General features: G+C 37.9%; 1 protein-coding gene across 1 annotated transcript in view; it reads right to left on the minus strand.

Moving 5' to 3' along the window:
• Positions 1 to 11,497: 11,497 nt before the first annotated feature.
• BMAL2 (basic helix-loop-helix ARNT like 2) overlaps positions 11,498 to 14,548 on the minus strand; it is a 76,619-nt gene continuing 73,568 nt past the window's right edge. The window contains exon 17 of the transcript XR_015554975.1: positions 11,498 to 13,542. The gene's annotated coding sequence lies outside the window, so the exon portion shown is untranslated. The remainder of the gene's footprint in view (positions 13,543 to 14,548) is intronic.

Consider the following 14,548-nt stretch of genomic DNA (forward strand, 5'->3'; position numbering starts at 1 on the left):
TGCCATTGGAATTTTTATAGGGATTTTATTGAATCTGTATATCACTTTGGGGAGTACGGACATTCTAACAATATTAATTCTTCCAATCCCCATAAATGGGATATCTTTCCATTTATTTCTGTGTTCTTCAATTTCTTTCATAAATGTCTTATATTTTTTAGTCTATAGGTCTTCCACCTCCTTGATTAAGTTTATTCCAAAATATATTACTCTTTTTTATTCTATTGTAAATGAGATTACTTTCTTAATTTCTTTTTCAAATACTTCATTGTTAGTGTAGAGAAATGCCACTAATTTTTGTATGTTTATTTTGTGTCCTGCAAATTACTGAATTTGTTTATTTTAGTAGTTTTTGGTGGAGTCTTCAGCATTTTCTATATATATAAGATCATGACATCTGCAAACAGACAATTTTGCTTCTGCCTTTCATACTTGGATACTTTTTATCTCTTTTTCTTGCCTAATTGCTCTGGCTAGGACTTCCAGTACTGTGTTCAATATGAGTGGTGAGAGTGGGCACACTTGTCTCATTCCTGATCTTAGAGGAAAAGCTTTCAACTTTTCACTGATGAGTATGAGGTTAACTGTGGGCTTGTCATATATGGCCTTTGTTATATTCAGGTACATTCCCTCTATACATAGTTTATTGAGAGTTTTTCTCATGAAAGGATGTTGGATTTTGTTAAATGCTGTTTCTGCATCTATTGAGATGATCATATGATTTTTATTCTTTGTTTTGTTAATGTGGTGTATCACATTGATTTTTGCATATGTTGAAACATCCTTGCACCCCTGGAGTAAATCCAACTTGATCATTTTGTATGATTCTTTTAATATGCTGTTGAATTCAGTTTGCTAATATTTTTTTGAGGATTTTTGCATCTATGTTCATCAGAGGTAATTGGCCTCTAATTTTCTTTCCTTGTGTCCTCATGTGGCTTCAGTATCAGAGTAGTGCTGGCCTCTTAAATGAGTTTGGAAGTGTTTCCTCCTCTTTAATTTTTTGGAGGAATTTGAGAGAGATTGGTCTTAATTCTTCTTTAAATGTTTGGTAGAATTCACTAGTGAATCTATCTGGTCCTGAGCTTTTCTTTTTTTGGAAAATTTTTGATTATTGCTTCAATCTCCTTACTAGTTATAGGTCTATTCAGATTTTCTATTTCTTCATGATTCAGTCTTAACAGGTTTATGTTGCTAGGAATTTATCTATTTCTTCTATGTTATCCAATTTGTTGGCATATAATTTGTTCATTGTAGTCTCTTATGATTCCTTGTATACCTTTGGTATCAGTTGTGACTCCTCTTTCACTTCTGATTTTGAGTCCTCTTTTTTTCTTGAGGAATCTAGCTAAAGATTTGTCTATTTTGTTTATCCTTTCAAAAAACAGTTCTTAGTTTCTTGATCTTTCCTATTGTCTTTTTAGTCTCTATTTCATTTATTTCCACTCTGATCTTTGTTATTTCTTTTTTTCTGCTAGCTTTGGACTTAAACTACGTGTTGGATCAGACGGACCTAACAGTAACTTACAGAACATTCCACCCAACAGCAGCAGAGTACACATTCCTCTCAAGAGGAATTTTGACCTTTCTTTCTAGCTTCTTGAGGTGTAGAGTTAGATTGTTTGAGATCTTTCTTCTTTCTTTATGTAAACGTTTATCATTATAAACTTCCCTCTTAGAACTGCTTTTGCTGCATCCCATAAGTTTTGGTATGTTGTGTTTCCATTTTCATTTGTCCCAAAATATTTTTTGATTTCTCTTTTGACTTCTTTGACCCATTGGTTGTTCAAGGACATGTTGTTTAATTTTCACATACCTTTAAATTTTCCAGTTTTCTTCTTGTAATTGATTTCTAGTTTCATACCATTGTGGTCAGAAGATGCTTGGTATGATTTCAATATTTTAAGATTTTTTAAGACTTGTTTTATGGACTAAAATATGATCTATCCTGAAGAATGTTCCATGTGTGCTTGAGAGGAATGTGTATTCTGCTGCTGTCAGATGGAATGTTCTGTAAATATCTATTAGATATATTTAGTCCTAAGTATAGTTCAAGTTCAATATTTCCTCATTGATTTTTCTGTCTGGATAGTCTATCCATTGTTGAAAGTGATGTATTGAAGTCCTCTACTATTGTTGTATTGCTGTCTATTCTCCCTTCAGATCTCTTAATATTTACTTTACATATTTAGGTACACCTACATTGGGTACAAAAATATTTACAAATATATCCTCTTGATGAACTGACCCTTTTGTCATTATATAATGACCTTCTTTGTCTCTTATTCCAGACTTTGGCTTAAAGTCTATTTTGTCTGATATAAGTTTAGCTACCCCCTGCTTTCCTTTGGTTTCCATTTGCATGGAATATTTTTTTCCATCTCTTCACTTTCAGTTTGTCTGTGCCCTTAAAAGAGAAGTGAGTCTTTTGTAGGCAGCATATAGTTGAGTCTTTTTTTTTAAATCCATTCAACCATTGTCCTTTGAATGGAGAATTTAGTCCATTAACATTTAAACTAATTAGTGATAGGAAGGGAGGTATTATTGCCATTTTGTTAATTGGTTTCTGGTTGTTTTGTAATGCTGTTGTTCTTTTCTTCCTCTCTTGCTCTCTTACTTTGTGATTTGATTTTCTGTAGAGGTGTGCTTTGATTCCTTTCTCCTTATCTCTTGGGCATCTACTCTATATATTGTTGCTTTGTGGTTACCATGAGGCTTACAGAAAACATTTATAAGTCTATTTTAAGCTGAAAACAATTTAAATTTGAACACACACAAAAGCTCTACATTTTTATACTCCCCTCACAATTTGTTTTTCATGCCATAATTTACTTTTTTTTTACCTTGTATATCCATTAAAAATCAATGTAGTTGTAGTTATTTTTAATACTTTTGTCTTTTAATGTTTATACTAGAGTATAAGTGATTTACTGCTACCATTACAATATTAGAGTATTCTGAATTTAACTATATATTTACTTTTACCAGTGAGTTTTATGTTTTCATATGTTTTCCTGTTACAAATTTGTGTCCTTTCATTTCAGAATGAACTCCCTTAAACTCTCTTAAATGTATCTTGTAAGGCTGGTCTAGTGGTGATGAACTCCTTCAGCTTTTGTTTGTCTGGAAAACTCCTCGTATTTCCTTCAATTCACAAGGACAACTTTGCTCAGTAGAGTATTTTTAATTGGCAATTTTTTCTTTTAGCACTTTGAATATATCATCTCACTCCCTTCTGGCCTGCAAATTTTCTGCTGAGAAATCTACTGATAGTCTTATGGAGCCTTGGCATGCATAAGACTGTGGGGGCGGGGGGGACTGTGGCTCCCGGGTCTGAGGCAATGGTGGCACCATTGTCCATGGCATAGGCACTGGTAATGTTGTGTGAGGTGCAGGTGTTTGTGGAGCGGCCATGGAGTTGGCGTCTACAGCACGGTCTGAGTGGAATGGCCATGGCTCTGAGGTATGGAGTATGCACAGGGTTGGGGGGAGCTGGTTCTGGTTTTAAGGCAGTGTAACAGCAGACCCTTCTTGAATGAGGGCACATAGCAGTGTCTCCCTCTCTGGGGGGGTGGGTGGTCTGTGGTGGTGACGACTGTTGGTTACCTCAATGGCGAAAGCTGCCAGTGTCTTCTATGTAGCAGGCCGCTGGGGTCCACACTGACAAACACTATGGAGTCCTCCACTGTGGAAGCTATGAGGAGTCCACAGATGCTAGCTGCTGTGGGGGAGTTGAGGTTCTCAGTGGCAAAGGCTGCCAGGGTCCTATGTAGAGGAGGCCATGGGGGCCTGGTGGCAACTATCATATGATTGATACTGTTAGCCCCTACCCTTCATCTTTGTTCCTAGCCATCTCCAGGTGTCTCAGCTATGCTGATTTTCCCAGTGATCTTTTCTCTGTGGTTATTCTCCACTTTTTTTTTTTTTTTTTTGCTCCCCTGTGTTGCTACAGCTTCTTAATTGGACTCTTGACCCTCCCAGGGCTATTTTAATTCATGGAAATGAATGGTGTCTAATTGTTGTTTTTTCTGGGAGGATGAAGCCTGGTTTCTCCTATGTCACCATCTTGCTGATATCACTCTGCATAATTCCCTGTTTTAATAAACCTTTTCAGTTAATCAAATAATGAGTAGTCCCAACCATATCAGATAAGAGGGTTTCTGCTTTGTTTTAATGGTGAACATGGTAAAGTGATATGCAAGGTCATCTTTTGTGAATACAGACGAAGTCGTGACATGGAAGGTTTGAAGAAAGTGAGGAAAAGTCTGAAATAGCTGTTAATGGAAACGGGCAAGACAACTGGCTTTAGAAATATGCGTAGGCTTATTGTCATGCCTTGCAGTGCCTGAAAGGATACAGTGTATGTGGATACAGTCCATTTCCCGGAGGGGCACCATCTTACAACCTTACCCTTAGCTAGCTCACCAGGAACATATTTAGCAGTCAGTGAACGGAGCAAAACTTTTCTTTATTTGGCCTATCTGGTCACCTTTAAATTCATAAGAGTCAGCCTTAGGTAGACATCCAGAAGCTCATTCTCTCCCTGACCTTCCCCACCCCACTTTTTTCTTTTCTCCCCTCTCTTCTCCTGATAGATCCATCTGAAGCTTCCCCTCTTCAGGCTGGGGAGAGGACTGTTCTTGGCTCACTGTGGCAGGGTAAGGCTGAATCCATTCAGTCGGTCAGTCCTTACCATTAATATGATGCTTCCCCCAACCCCTAAGCACAAATTTTCTATTCTTCAAAGTGCAGTGTTAATAAGACAAAACCAAACCAAAACAAATAAAGCAATGTTTTCTTGTTGTTGATATTGAACACCTTTCTGATGTGTGTTATGAGCTCCCCACTCATGGTAGGGATGGAAAAGATTGAAGTGGGTGAAGAGAAACAAGAACCTTGGGCTGCCTCACTGAGGCTCATTGGCGAGAGGCCATGAATTCATGCAAACTTGTAGTTTTTGTCAAATGATATTCGATAGCCCTAGTGTAGGAGTAAAATTGTCAGAAAGCTGAACTGATCCAGAGCTGGGATTTTTCTGGAGTTAAGTGAGGTTGAAGGACAATGGGGCCAAGGAGTTGAACATTGACAGAGAGTAAATAAAATGATAGCCTTAGAGGACCAGTCTGGTATGGAAGGAAGTAAAAAGACTGAGTGTGTGTGTGTGTGTGTGTGTGTGTGTGTGTGTGTGTAGGGGGGAGTCAAGGGGGGGATAAACATGGAAAAATAAGAGCGAGCAGAGGAGTGGTGTCTTAATGAAGATAAAGAGCAGACGGGAGGCTTTTTCCCCCCTAGCGCCTTTAACAAAAGGAGAAGAAAATATCTCTAGAGCACTGGTTCTCAACTTGGCGGGGGGGCAGATTTTGCACCCCTCCCCTTCAGAAGACATTTGGCAATGTCTAGAGACACTTTTGGTTGTCACGATGGGGAGTTGCCACTGGTGTCTGGTGGGTATAGGCCTGGGATGCTGCTAAACATCCTACAGTGCACAGGACAGCCCCCCACAACAAAGAATTATCCAGCCCAAAATGTCAATAGTGACCAGGTAGAGAAACTCTTCTCTAGAGAGTGTCACCATAATCTTAAACTATGAAGTATCCCCCAAAATAGAAACATTATTTAGGATTTAAAAAAAATGCCTGGCTAGGGAACCTGTTTTTCAGCACAGCACACACTGCTATGAAGATGAATATGAAGGTCTACGAGAGGGCGGGTAGACTTCAGGAACCCCTTGGAAGGTGGTGGCTGTGACTCGAGCCTTCAAGCCACCCACCATGGCCTGGTACCAGATGCCGCCTCTATACAGTTGACAGCCTCCTACAGAGGCTGCCTCAGCCCCTGGATCCACCTCATAGTGTGGGATGCCCCTTCAATCCCCAGAGCAAAGCTGCCCTCTTATTTGGCCTCCACTGCTTAAAATGTCCTCTTTCTATTTATATAAGTTTGGATTGTTTTCATAGGTGGGGAATGGCTATACCATTTTCTCTTTAAGCAGCCGCAGATATTAGTCAACTTTATAGCTATACTATACTCTTATCCTGTAATTTTTTTTCCTTTTGTTATTTATAGACCAGTCATCTAAGCCTAGTGACAAAAGAGAATGGATTTTTCTTAGTTGGTCTGTTTCTCTGAAAATGCCAGCAAATCTTCTTTTTGTGTTCTAAAAATACATAAACAACTTCTGTACTCTATTTTGCTACAGAAGGAGGGTCATTTCTGATTGCTTATTAGATGTTATATTTGGAAAACGGTCTCTTTGTTCTGCTCCTCAAATGTGGGGAAATTCCATTATTACCAGGGTCACACAGAATGAGAAGCCTCAACGAGTCTGGGGAAGACAGACCAAACTAATTGCAGATGTGAACTAGAGCAACAGTTCTAGAAACTTACCGTGTATCAGAATCACCTGGAGGATTTGGTAAAACGCAGATTGCTGGGCCCCATTCCCCGAGTTTCTAAATAGTCAGCCTGTCGGGGGGGGTGCCCAAGAACTTGCATTCTGACAGGCTCCCGGGTGATACCGATGTTACTTATCCAGGGACCACAGTGGATTTTTACATTTATTTTTTATGAATGAATTCTGTTTTTGTTAAGTTACATTTAAGAAATTAGCCTTTGGTTTCAGCACCAAATAGTATGTTCCTCTGTAAGAGAAAGGCTAGATTTAGTTCTTTTAACAGGTATTCCTATGAACACACAAATCTGAAAGAAAAATCATTAAGCCTTAAGATGTTTTGCAATCCTGTATGTTCACAGCAACTGTTGCTATGATTTTTAATAACTTGATTTATTTTCTGTGATCTCTTGAAAAGGACCAATTTAATAAATATTCACTGAAACTATTTCTATGTAAACATAAAAAAATGGAGTTAAAATGAGAGCCAGGCTCTAGGTCGTGGGCCTGAGTGGTCAGGTTCCTTATTTGTTTAAAATACCAAGTAGATAGTTTCTTAATAGTGACATCATCCCTTTTGTTATTCTTTCTTAATCATTTTGGTGTAAAATAATCACTAAAAATTGAACAGTGTTTTAGAATTTCCTTTCTCCTCACACTTCTGAAATTTTCATTCCTAGTTGGAAGATATGGTGATATTCTTTGTTTTTGTTTTAAATATGTTGCCAGGGGCTGGTAAGAGGGGAAATTGGGGAGTTGTTGCTCAATAGGTATAAAGTTTCAGTTTTGCCAGATGAAAAAGATCTAGAGATTTGTTGCACAACAATGTGACTACAGCTAACACTACTGAACTGTATACTTAAAATTTACTCTTAACCAATTTTATGTTACATGTTTTTTATAATTTTACAAAATATTTTAAAAGGAGAGAAATTGTGCATTGCATTAAGGGGGAGTAGGGAAAAGGTAGAAAGACCTTGAGAGTCTCACAGTAAATGAAAGGGTTTGCCAAAATGCAGGGTTACAGGCACCAGTCTGGGCTGCTGGGTCTGGATTCGAACTCCACAGCTCACGAGCTGGGTAACCTTGTCAAATAATCTAACTCACTGAGCTTCAGTTTTTCCATGTGTAAAATGGGGTAATACCAGCATTTATCATCAGCATTGTTAGGAGGCTTTATACTTGTAAAAGGCTAGGAACTGTGTCTGCCAAAGTAAGGATTTAACAAAAGTTGCATTTTATTCTTATTTCCTCAGAACTTCAACTCAAGAGAATACAGGCTGTAGCATTAGATAGATTGTTCCAAGAATAAATGTATTAGAATTAGACTTCTATATACAGCCATGAGTTGCTTAACAATGGGGACAAGTCTTGAGAAATGTGTCACTAGGCGATTTCATTGTTGTGTGAACATCATAGAGTGTACTTACACAAACCTAGATAGTACAGCCTAATACACACCTAGGCTATATGGTACTAATCCTATAGGACCACCATCCTATATGTGGTCCATGCTTGACTGAAATGTCATCATGTGGCACGTGACTGGATAACAAACTTTTGGCATTTAGAAGAATGCTAAACACATCAACACCATTCTTGAACGTTGTAACATAGTGTAATTCATTGACTTAAGTGATCTATATATCATCTGATAAATTAAAAACTTAAAGAGGAAGCACTGAAGTCAAAAGAAGCCACTATTCCCACTATTTTATAAATATTTTATAGATAATAGAAATTAATCTTATTTTTAAAACTTTTTAGAAAACAAAAGAAGTATAGGGGAAGAAAAACTTCCTCCTATCTTCTTAGGTTCTAGGGCTGGCCTAAGAATTAAACTGGCATAAGATAGATTAGCAGGAGAAAAGCATACAATTTGATTATTTTCATGTGTACATGGGAGTCTTCAGAAGGAAAATGAAGAGCTGAAGAAGCCATTAGGCCCAGAAGCTTATATACCTTTGTACACAAAGAATGATAAATTGTGGGGCTGTGACAAGACAAAGAGACTTGTGCTGGGGGTACTAAATTGTGGGACAGCAACTAGGAAATATAAGGGGAAACTAACGGGAGATCAGGGTTATTTCAGTAGGTCTGTTTGCATAGGTCCACTTTGGTGTCAACTCCCAGTTTGGTGACAAGAATGTTCGTCTCTTCCTGGTGCAGGGAGGGCACCTTTCTCAGGAAATTTTGTGTCCTGCTTTTAAGTAGAAAGGGGGGAATCACAGAGCCCTTCCTACATCTGCTGTTTCTCAAGTGCCTTCAGCTCAAAATAGTCAGTATACCACAGTGGCATATTTTGGGACGGCATGCTCTGCACCCTTCAGAAGAGAAGGTGATACACTATTGCATGATGGAAAGATCGGTATCAAACTTAACTGTATTTAACAGTTCTTTTACTGGGAAAAGAACAGACAGATTAATTCAATAGATTAGAAGTCCCTCTCTGCCCACCATCTCCACCTCCTTTCCAAAGAGGTCCCAGAATATATAAGAATTTAATAGATGATAAAGGCAATATTTCAAATCAGTGGGAAAAGGAAGGAGGAGTCACCAAATGGTTGTGGGGCAAGTGGCTAACACTTTGGAAAGAAAAAGTAGACTTTTGTATCATTATGGACCAAAATAAACTTCAGCTACATCAAACCCTTTAGAGTACAACTATGAAACCATATGACACCTAGAAGGAAATACAGATGTGTATTTATTTAACCTTAGGGTGGATAAATTTTTCTTTCTGAGCATACAAGCAAACAAAATTAAGAAACAAAAGATTGACATATTAAACCACATAAAAATTAACTCTGGAAAGAACACTGTACATAAACTTTCTATATGGCAATTGGGCAATTTTGATCTATAATTACACTTCAAGAAATTCATCCTAAACAAAATAATAAACATGTTTGTGCAGATGGATGTTAAGTGATACATTACCCATAATAGTAAAACTTTCCAAACATTCTAAAGGTTCCACAATAGGGAAGTATTTAAATTATTGGCTCCCTATTCTAGACTCATTCTGGGCAAATCAAGAAGTGGCAATAGAAGCATATTTAGAAATATAACTATAAATACCATAATCACCTAAAAAAATTTGTAAGTGGTTGCTCTGGGGAACAAGAACTAACAATAATTTGGACTTCTTTTTTTGTAATTTTATGCCTTTCAATACTATATGACTTAACCAGTATGCATGTGTTACTGTCATACAAAAAATATATGAATAATAAAATTATATAAACAACAGGATTCTAACTTAAGAAAAAAATCATCAGAATATAAAGGCCTAGGGCCGGCCCTGTGGCTTGGTGGTTAAGTGCGCGCACTGCGATGCTGGTGGCCCGGGTTCGGATCCCGGGTGCGCATCGAGGCACCACTTCTCCGTTCATCCTGAGGCCAAGTCCCACATACAGCAACTAGAAGGATGTGCAGCTACGACACACAACTATCCACTGGGGCTTTGGGGGGAAAAATAAAATAAATAAAATCTTTAAAAAAAAAAAAAAAGAATATAAAGGCCTAGAAAAAAAGAGAAAGAAATACCCAAGTGTTAATTGTGGTTTTTCACTAGGCGGTGAAATTAGAGGTGATTTTTATTTTCTTCTTAGTACTTTTCTGTATTCCTGAATTTTCAAGAATGAATATAAAGTTCTTTTATAATCAGAAAAAGTATTGAAAACAAAATATGCTAATGTTATCACACAGAAATAGAAGTGTTCTTTCTACTGTGAATAATATCATGCATTTGATGATTTTACATATAATCTGATATGTATCCATTTTTTCCCTCCAAGAATGAATATTTCAGGCACTATATTTTGCTTGATCTTTTTAAAATAGAACACTATGGGCTCCCAAATAACTGAACAACCAGGAAATTATGTGCTATTGGTCTAGATGTAAATTCTGGTAGATGGAAAGCCTTTTGGGTTATTGTTCACTCAACCAAGTATTAAATGAGATTTTCAAGAGTTTTATTAAGTTATAAGTTTACATAATCTAGGCTTCTCATTTTAGTGTTGTCTTTTAAAAATTATATGTTATCACAAAAATTATTTTGATGTATTTTTACCCCCAAGGTAAAATGCAACAGATTGCCTCCTAGACAGGAGTAAATGTGGGAAATACTGCCTAACACTCAGCCAAGAACTAGGAGTGCCTAAGAAAATGTAAACCCAATGCTAGAAACATATAGCCGGACAAGGATTTCAGACAAATCTTATTGATTTTCCACACGCACTTACCTTAAGCAAGGACTAGTGGCTGGGTATTAAACAAAAAATGTGGCCAAGGTTAAAAACATGTGACAAAACTTGCTACTCCTTGCCATCCCTCCAAAAAAAAACCAACCAAAAACAAAGACTGCAGGCTCACATGCCTAAACCCACAATCCTAGGAAATCATCAACTATCATGAATTAGGAGTTTTCCATTGTCCCTCTGCATATGGACCCATTCCTTCCTCTGGCCCTAGGCTGTGGGGTAGTTGGCTATTTTTGACATTTACCTTTCAAAGATGCCTTTACAAATCCAGGTTTGGGCAGGTGACCAAAGACTGGCCAATCTGTATATTCCAGCCTGTTGACCACTGGAACGTCCATGTGAACCAAGTTGATCCAGAGGCCCAATTAACGGAGATTTTTGTGTGAATTACTAGGAAATAGAGAAGCTTTCCATTGAGATTGCCATATAAGAACATATATGAACATATAAGAACAATATGTGCTTGGAACTTCTGAGTATCATTATGGGGAAGAGGGTCCACCAGAGGATAAAGCCAGCTTAGAGGAAAGCAAAGCTGAGAGATGGACAGAGGGAGAGACAGGGAGGGAGGAGGAGATAGAGAGACAGTGCTAATGACATCGGACTGTGATGTGAGCAGGAAGAAACCTTTATTGGGTTAAGCCACTGATATTTTAGAGTTGTTACAGTAGTTAGCATACCCTGATGAACACACCCAAAAATGAATATAGTACTGTAGTTCAATGTTCCTCTCTGCCCTGTGGTTTTAGAACACTGGACCTTCTACCTATTCTATGCTTTTACTTTAGAAACTAGTTAAGGACACACTTTTTTGGAGGAAGTTTAACATATTAAATTAAAAAACTCCAAACTAGTAATTATTATAAAATACAGTTTAATTTCACTCTTTTCATTTACCACAAAATTTTAAAAATACCAATATACAGACAAGAGCAAGTGAGCTGGAAAAGAGCTAAAAATTGTATAAAAGACAAAGCTAAACTCAGGAATATATAAGCAGTGACACAAACACACCATACACTCTCAAATGAGTTCAGAAAGCATATTCCAGGTTGGACGGGTTTTCTTTCTAAAGTCAGATTTTACTGGAAGCCACATCTGGAAACTCCCTAACCAAAATTCTTATATCATGTTGGAAGGATCTTCCTAGACTTCTCTTAAAAAGCATTTCTCATAAAACAACCCACACCAGAGAGGCAGACTTATTCTAGGCACAAAAGTCATAAATGTCTCTACTAGGCCCCATGGAACTTGGAAAAATTAATCTAATGAAAACAAAGCACTATAGAAATGGGAAAGTGACACCTAGTGGCCACCTAGCAGGTTTTCTTATGGCTTCTGATAATTCTGTATGTCAGCCCTGCTGAGCCCATAATACTGTGCTTGGCAAATCTGAGTCTCCAATTCCAGAGCCCAACAAAGACCTACCTGAGTGGTAGATACCTCTTTAGAGGAGGATCTGAAACTGGACGCCACTACACATGGTCTGATAACTAGATAGTGGCTATTTCATATACCTGTGCTCTAGACTCAATAGAGATTCCTCAAAGATTATGATGACCAATGAATACAGCCTTTTCCCATTGTGACATTGTAATTAAATACTTCTCTTTAATTCTATTTATTTATCAAAAGTCTATTCTGTATCTTCCCGTTTCTGTTTCTCAATGGATTTCCAAATTTAGTGACTACCATAGGGTGTCAACATGACCTCAAGTTTTATTTTATTTCAGATTAGCATCATGTAATAAAATATCTATCATTTTCAAGTGTACTAATTTCAAAAAAGTTTTAAATTTGATATATGGGTAGAGGCTCAGAGTTATTTGATTGTAATGAATCAAGGATCAATAAATAATTGTTCTTTAATCCATAGCATTTAGAGGTAAATGTACTTTCAGTATAACTTTTGGTCCACTTAAATAATATCCACTTAATAAAATGTTCTAGAGCAGCGCTACTGTATGGAAATATAATGTGTGCCACGTGTGTAATTTAAAATTTTCTAGTAGCCACATTAGAAAAGTTAAACATTAAAATTCTTAAATTTAATTCAGTATATCCAAAATATTATGTGAACATGGAATCAATATAAAATTGTTAATGTGGTATTTTATATTCCTTTTTTCCATACTAAGTCTTCGAAATCTGGTATTTTACATTTACAGCGCATCTCAATATCTATTAGCCACATTTCAAGCCACATAGTGTCTGACTCTAATGCTCAAGTCCTGTGCATGAGAATCACAGAATCAGAACTGGAAGTCAAGTGAGAGATCAAACCTCTTTTTACAAATAAGGAAACTGAGGTATAGACAGTTTAAATGGCTTTCCTGAGGTCACACAGCTAAATTGAGGCTGAGTGGGCTCTTCTGATTGTTGGCACTCCTCCCACTCCACTACGTTATTGTAGGTGCAGTCGTCCCCAGTATCCACAGGGGAACTGGTTCCAGGACCCCCCGCGGATACCAAAACCCGAGGATGCTCAAGTCCCTTAGTCAGCCCTTTGCATATGCGAGTTCTGCATCTGCAAACTCAACTAACCGAGGAGGGTAAACACAGTACGTGATCTGCCGGTGGTTGATCTGCAGATGCAGAACCAGCGGATTTGGAGGGCTGAGTGGAATTCTTAAGGTTAAAAAAAATTAACTAGAGTAGTCTTTTTATGACATTTTCATTAAACTTGTAGATATTTTTCACCAAAATGCAAGAAATTAATTGGTAGGAGAAATAAGTAATATAGTTTAAACCATAAAAAGCCATAAGTTACTCCTAGCAGCAATCAAATGTAAATAGAACGCGTTTTGAAGAAAACACCAAACTTGGGAGAGCTACAGTATCATACAGTGCGTGGATTGGAATCTGGGTCCAGGGCAGGAAGATCTACAGAAAAACATTAGAGTGAGTTATTAAGGGATCAAAACATTCAATTGGCTACCTGCCCTCAGGTCTATGGAATAAGCCCCCCTCTTGGAATGAGAGAACTGCTACTGTGTAAGGTGGCAGTGACCTGCCCTGGAAACTCTGCCTCTCAGATCCTTGCATCATGAGGATTGGCCCCACCTGCCTTTGAGGCCATCTAGCCACAATGGTAGCCATCTGCTACCATGGCTTAGGTCAACTCTGGAGGTCAAGCCCAACCTGCAATGGTTCAGACCTCTAAAATACTATATTATTTGTCGGCAAGCCTTTGTGCCTGCCTTAGAACAGGTGATCGTTCCTGCTTCTATAGACTTAACTATCATGCTGCAAACTAATCTCCCCCACTTTGAAGCCTTCTTCCATTTATTCCAAACCTGGATGTCTCTCAAGTTCTCAAGTGTCAGAACCAGGAGTGGCGCTGACCCTCCGACATTGCTGGAACATTGTATTGGCTTAAGAAGACAACAGGCCAATACATCCTTGCCCACATCGCCACTGCAAGTGTCACACTTGAAAGGGACATCTGCTTTTGGTTATTGCCTGTTGGTATGTTTGCCATGAATGTGTCTGATGGCAGTTCTAATCTATCGCCTACAGCCTAAAGAAGTATGCAAGGTCAAGATAATGCTCTGTTTAGGTGATGGGCTCTGAGGGAAATCTGCTGGAAAGATATAGCACCATATCAAGAAAGAGAACTGGATTTGAACCCCACATCTGAGTGTCAGGGTTTCTCCATTAGTTTCCTAGCCTATCTAACTTTCATTTGTGGGGCACAAAAGAGAATATGCGGGAACACATCTGGTAGAGCGAGCTATTAAAACAGAAGGTGTTATGGAAGTATAATCTTCAAACAGGTAGACATACATACAGTATCTGAAATATTCTTAATTCTTACACTCAATTTGAGCCCTGTCTGTATTAATTACTGGTTAAGGAAATGCTTTCCAAATTTTTAATTACAGCTAGA

Source organism: Ceratotherium simum, chromosome 17 (genome assembly GCF_057802395.1).
Source record: "Ceratotherium simum simum isolate JZ-2026a chromosome 17, ASM5780239v1, whole genome shotgun sequence".
Classification (NCBI taxonomy): domain Eukaryota; kingdom Metazoa; phylum Chordata; class Mammalia; order Perissodactyla; family Rhinocerotidae; genus Ceratotherium; species Ceratotherium simum.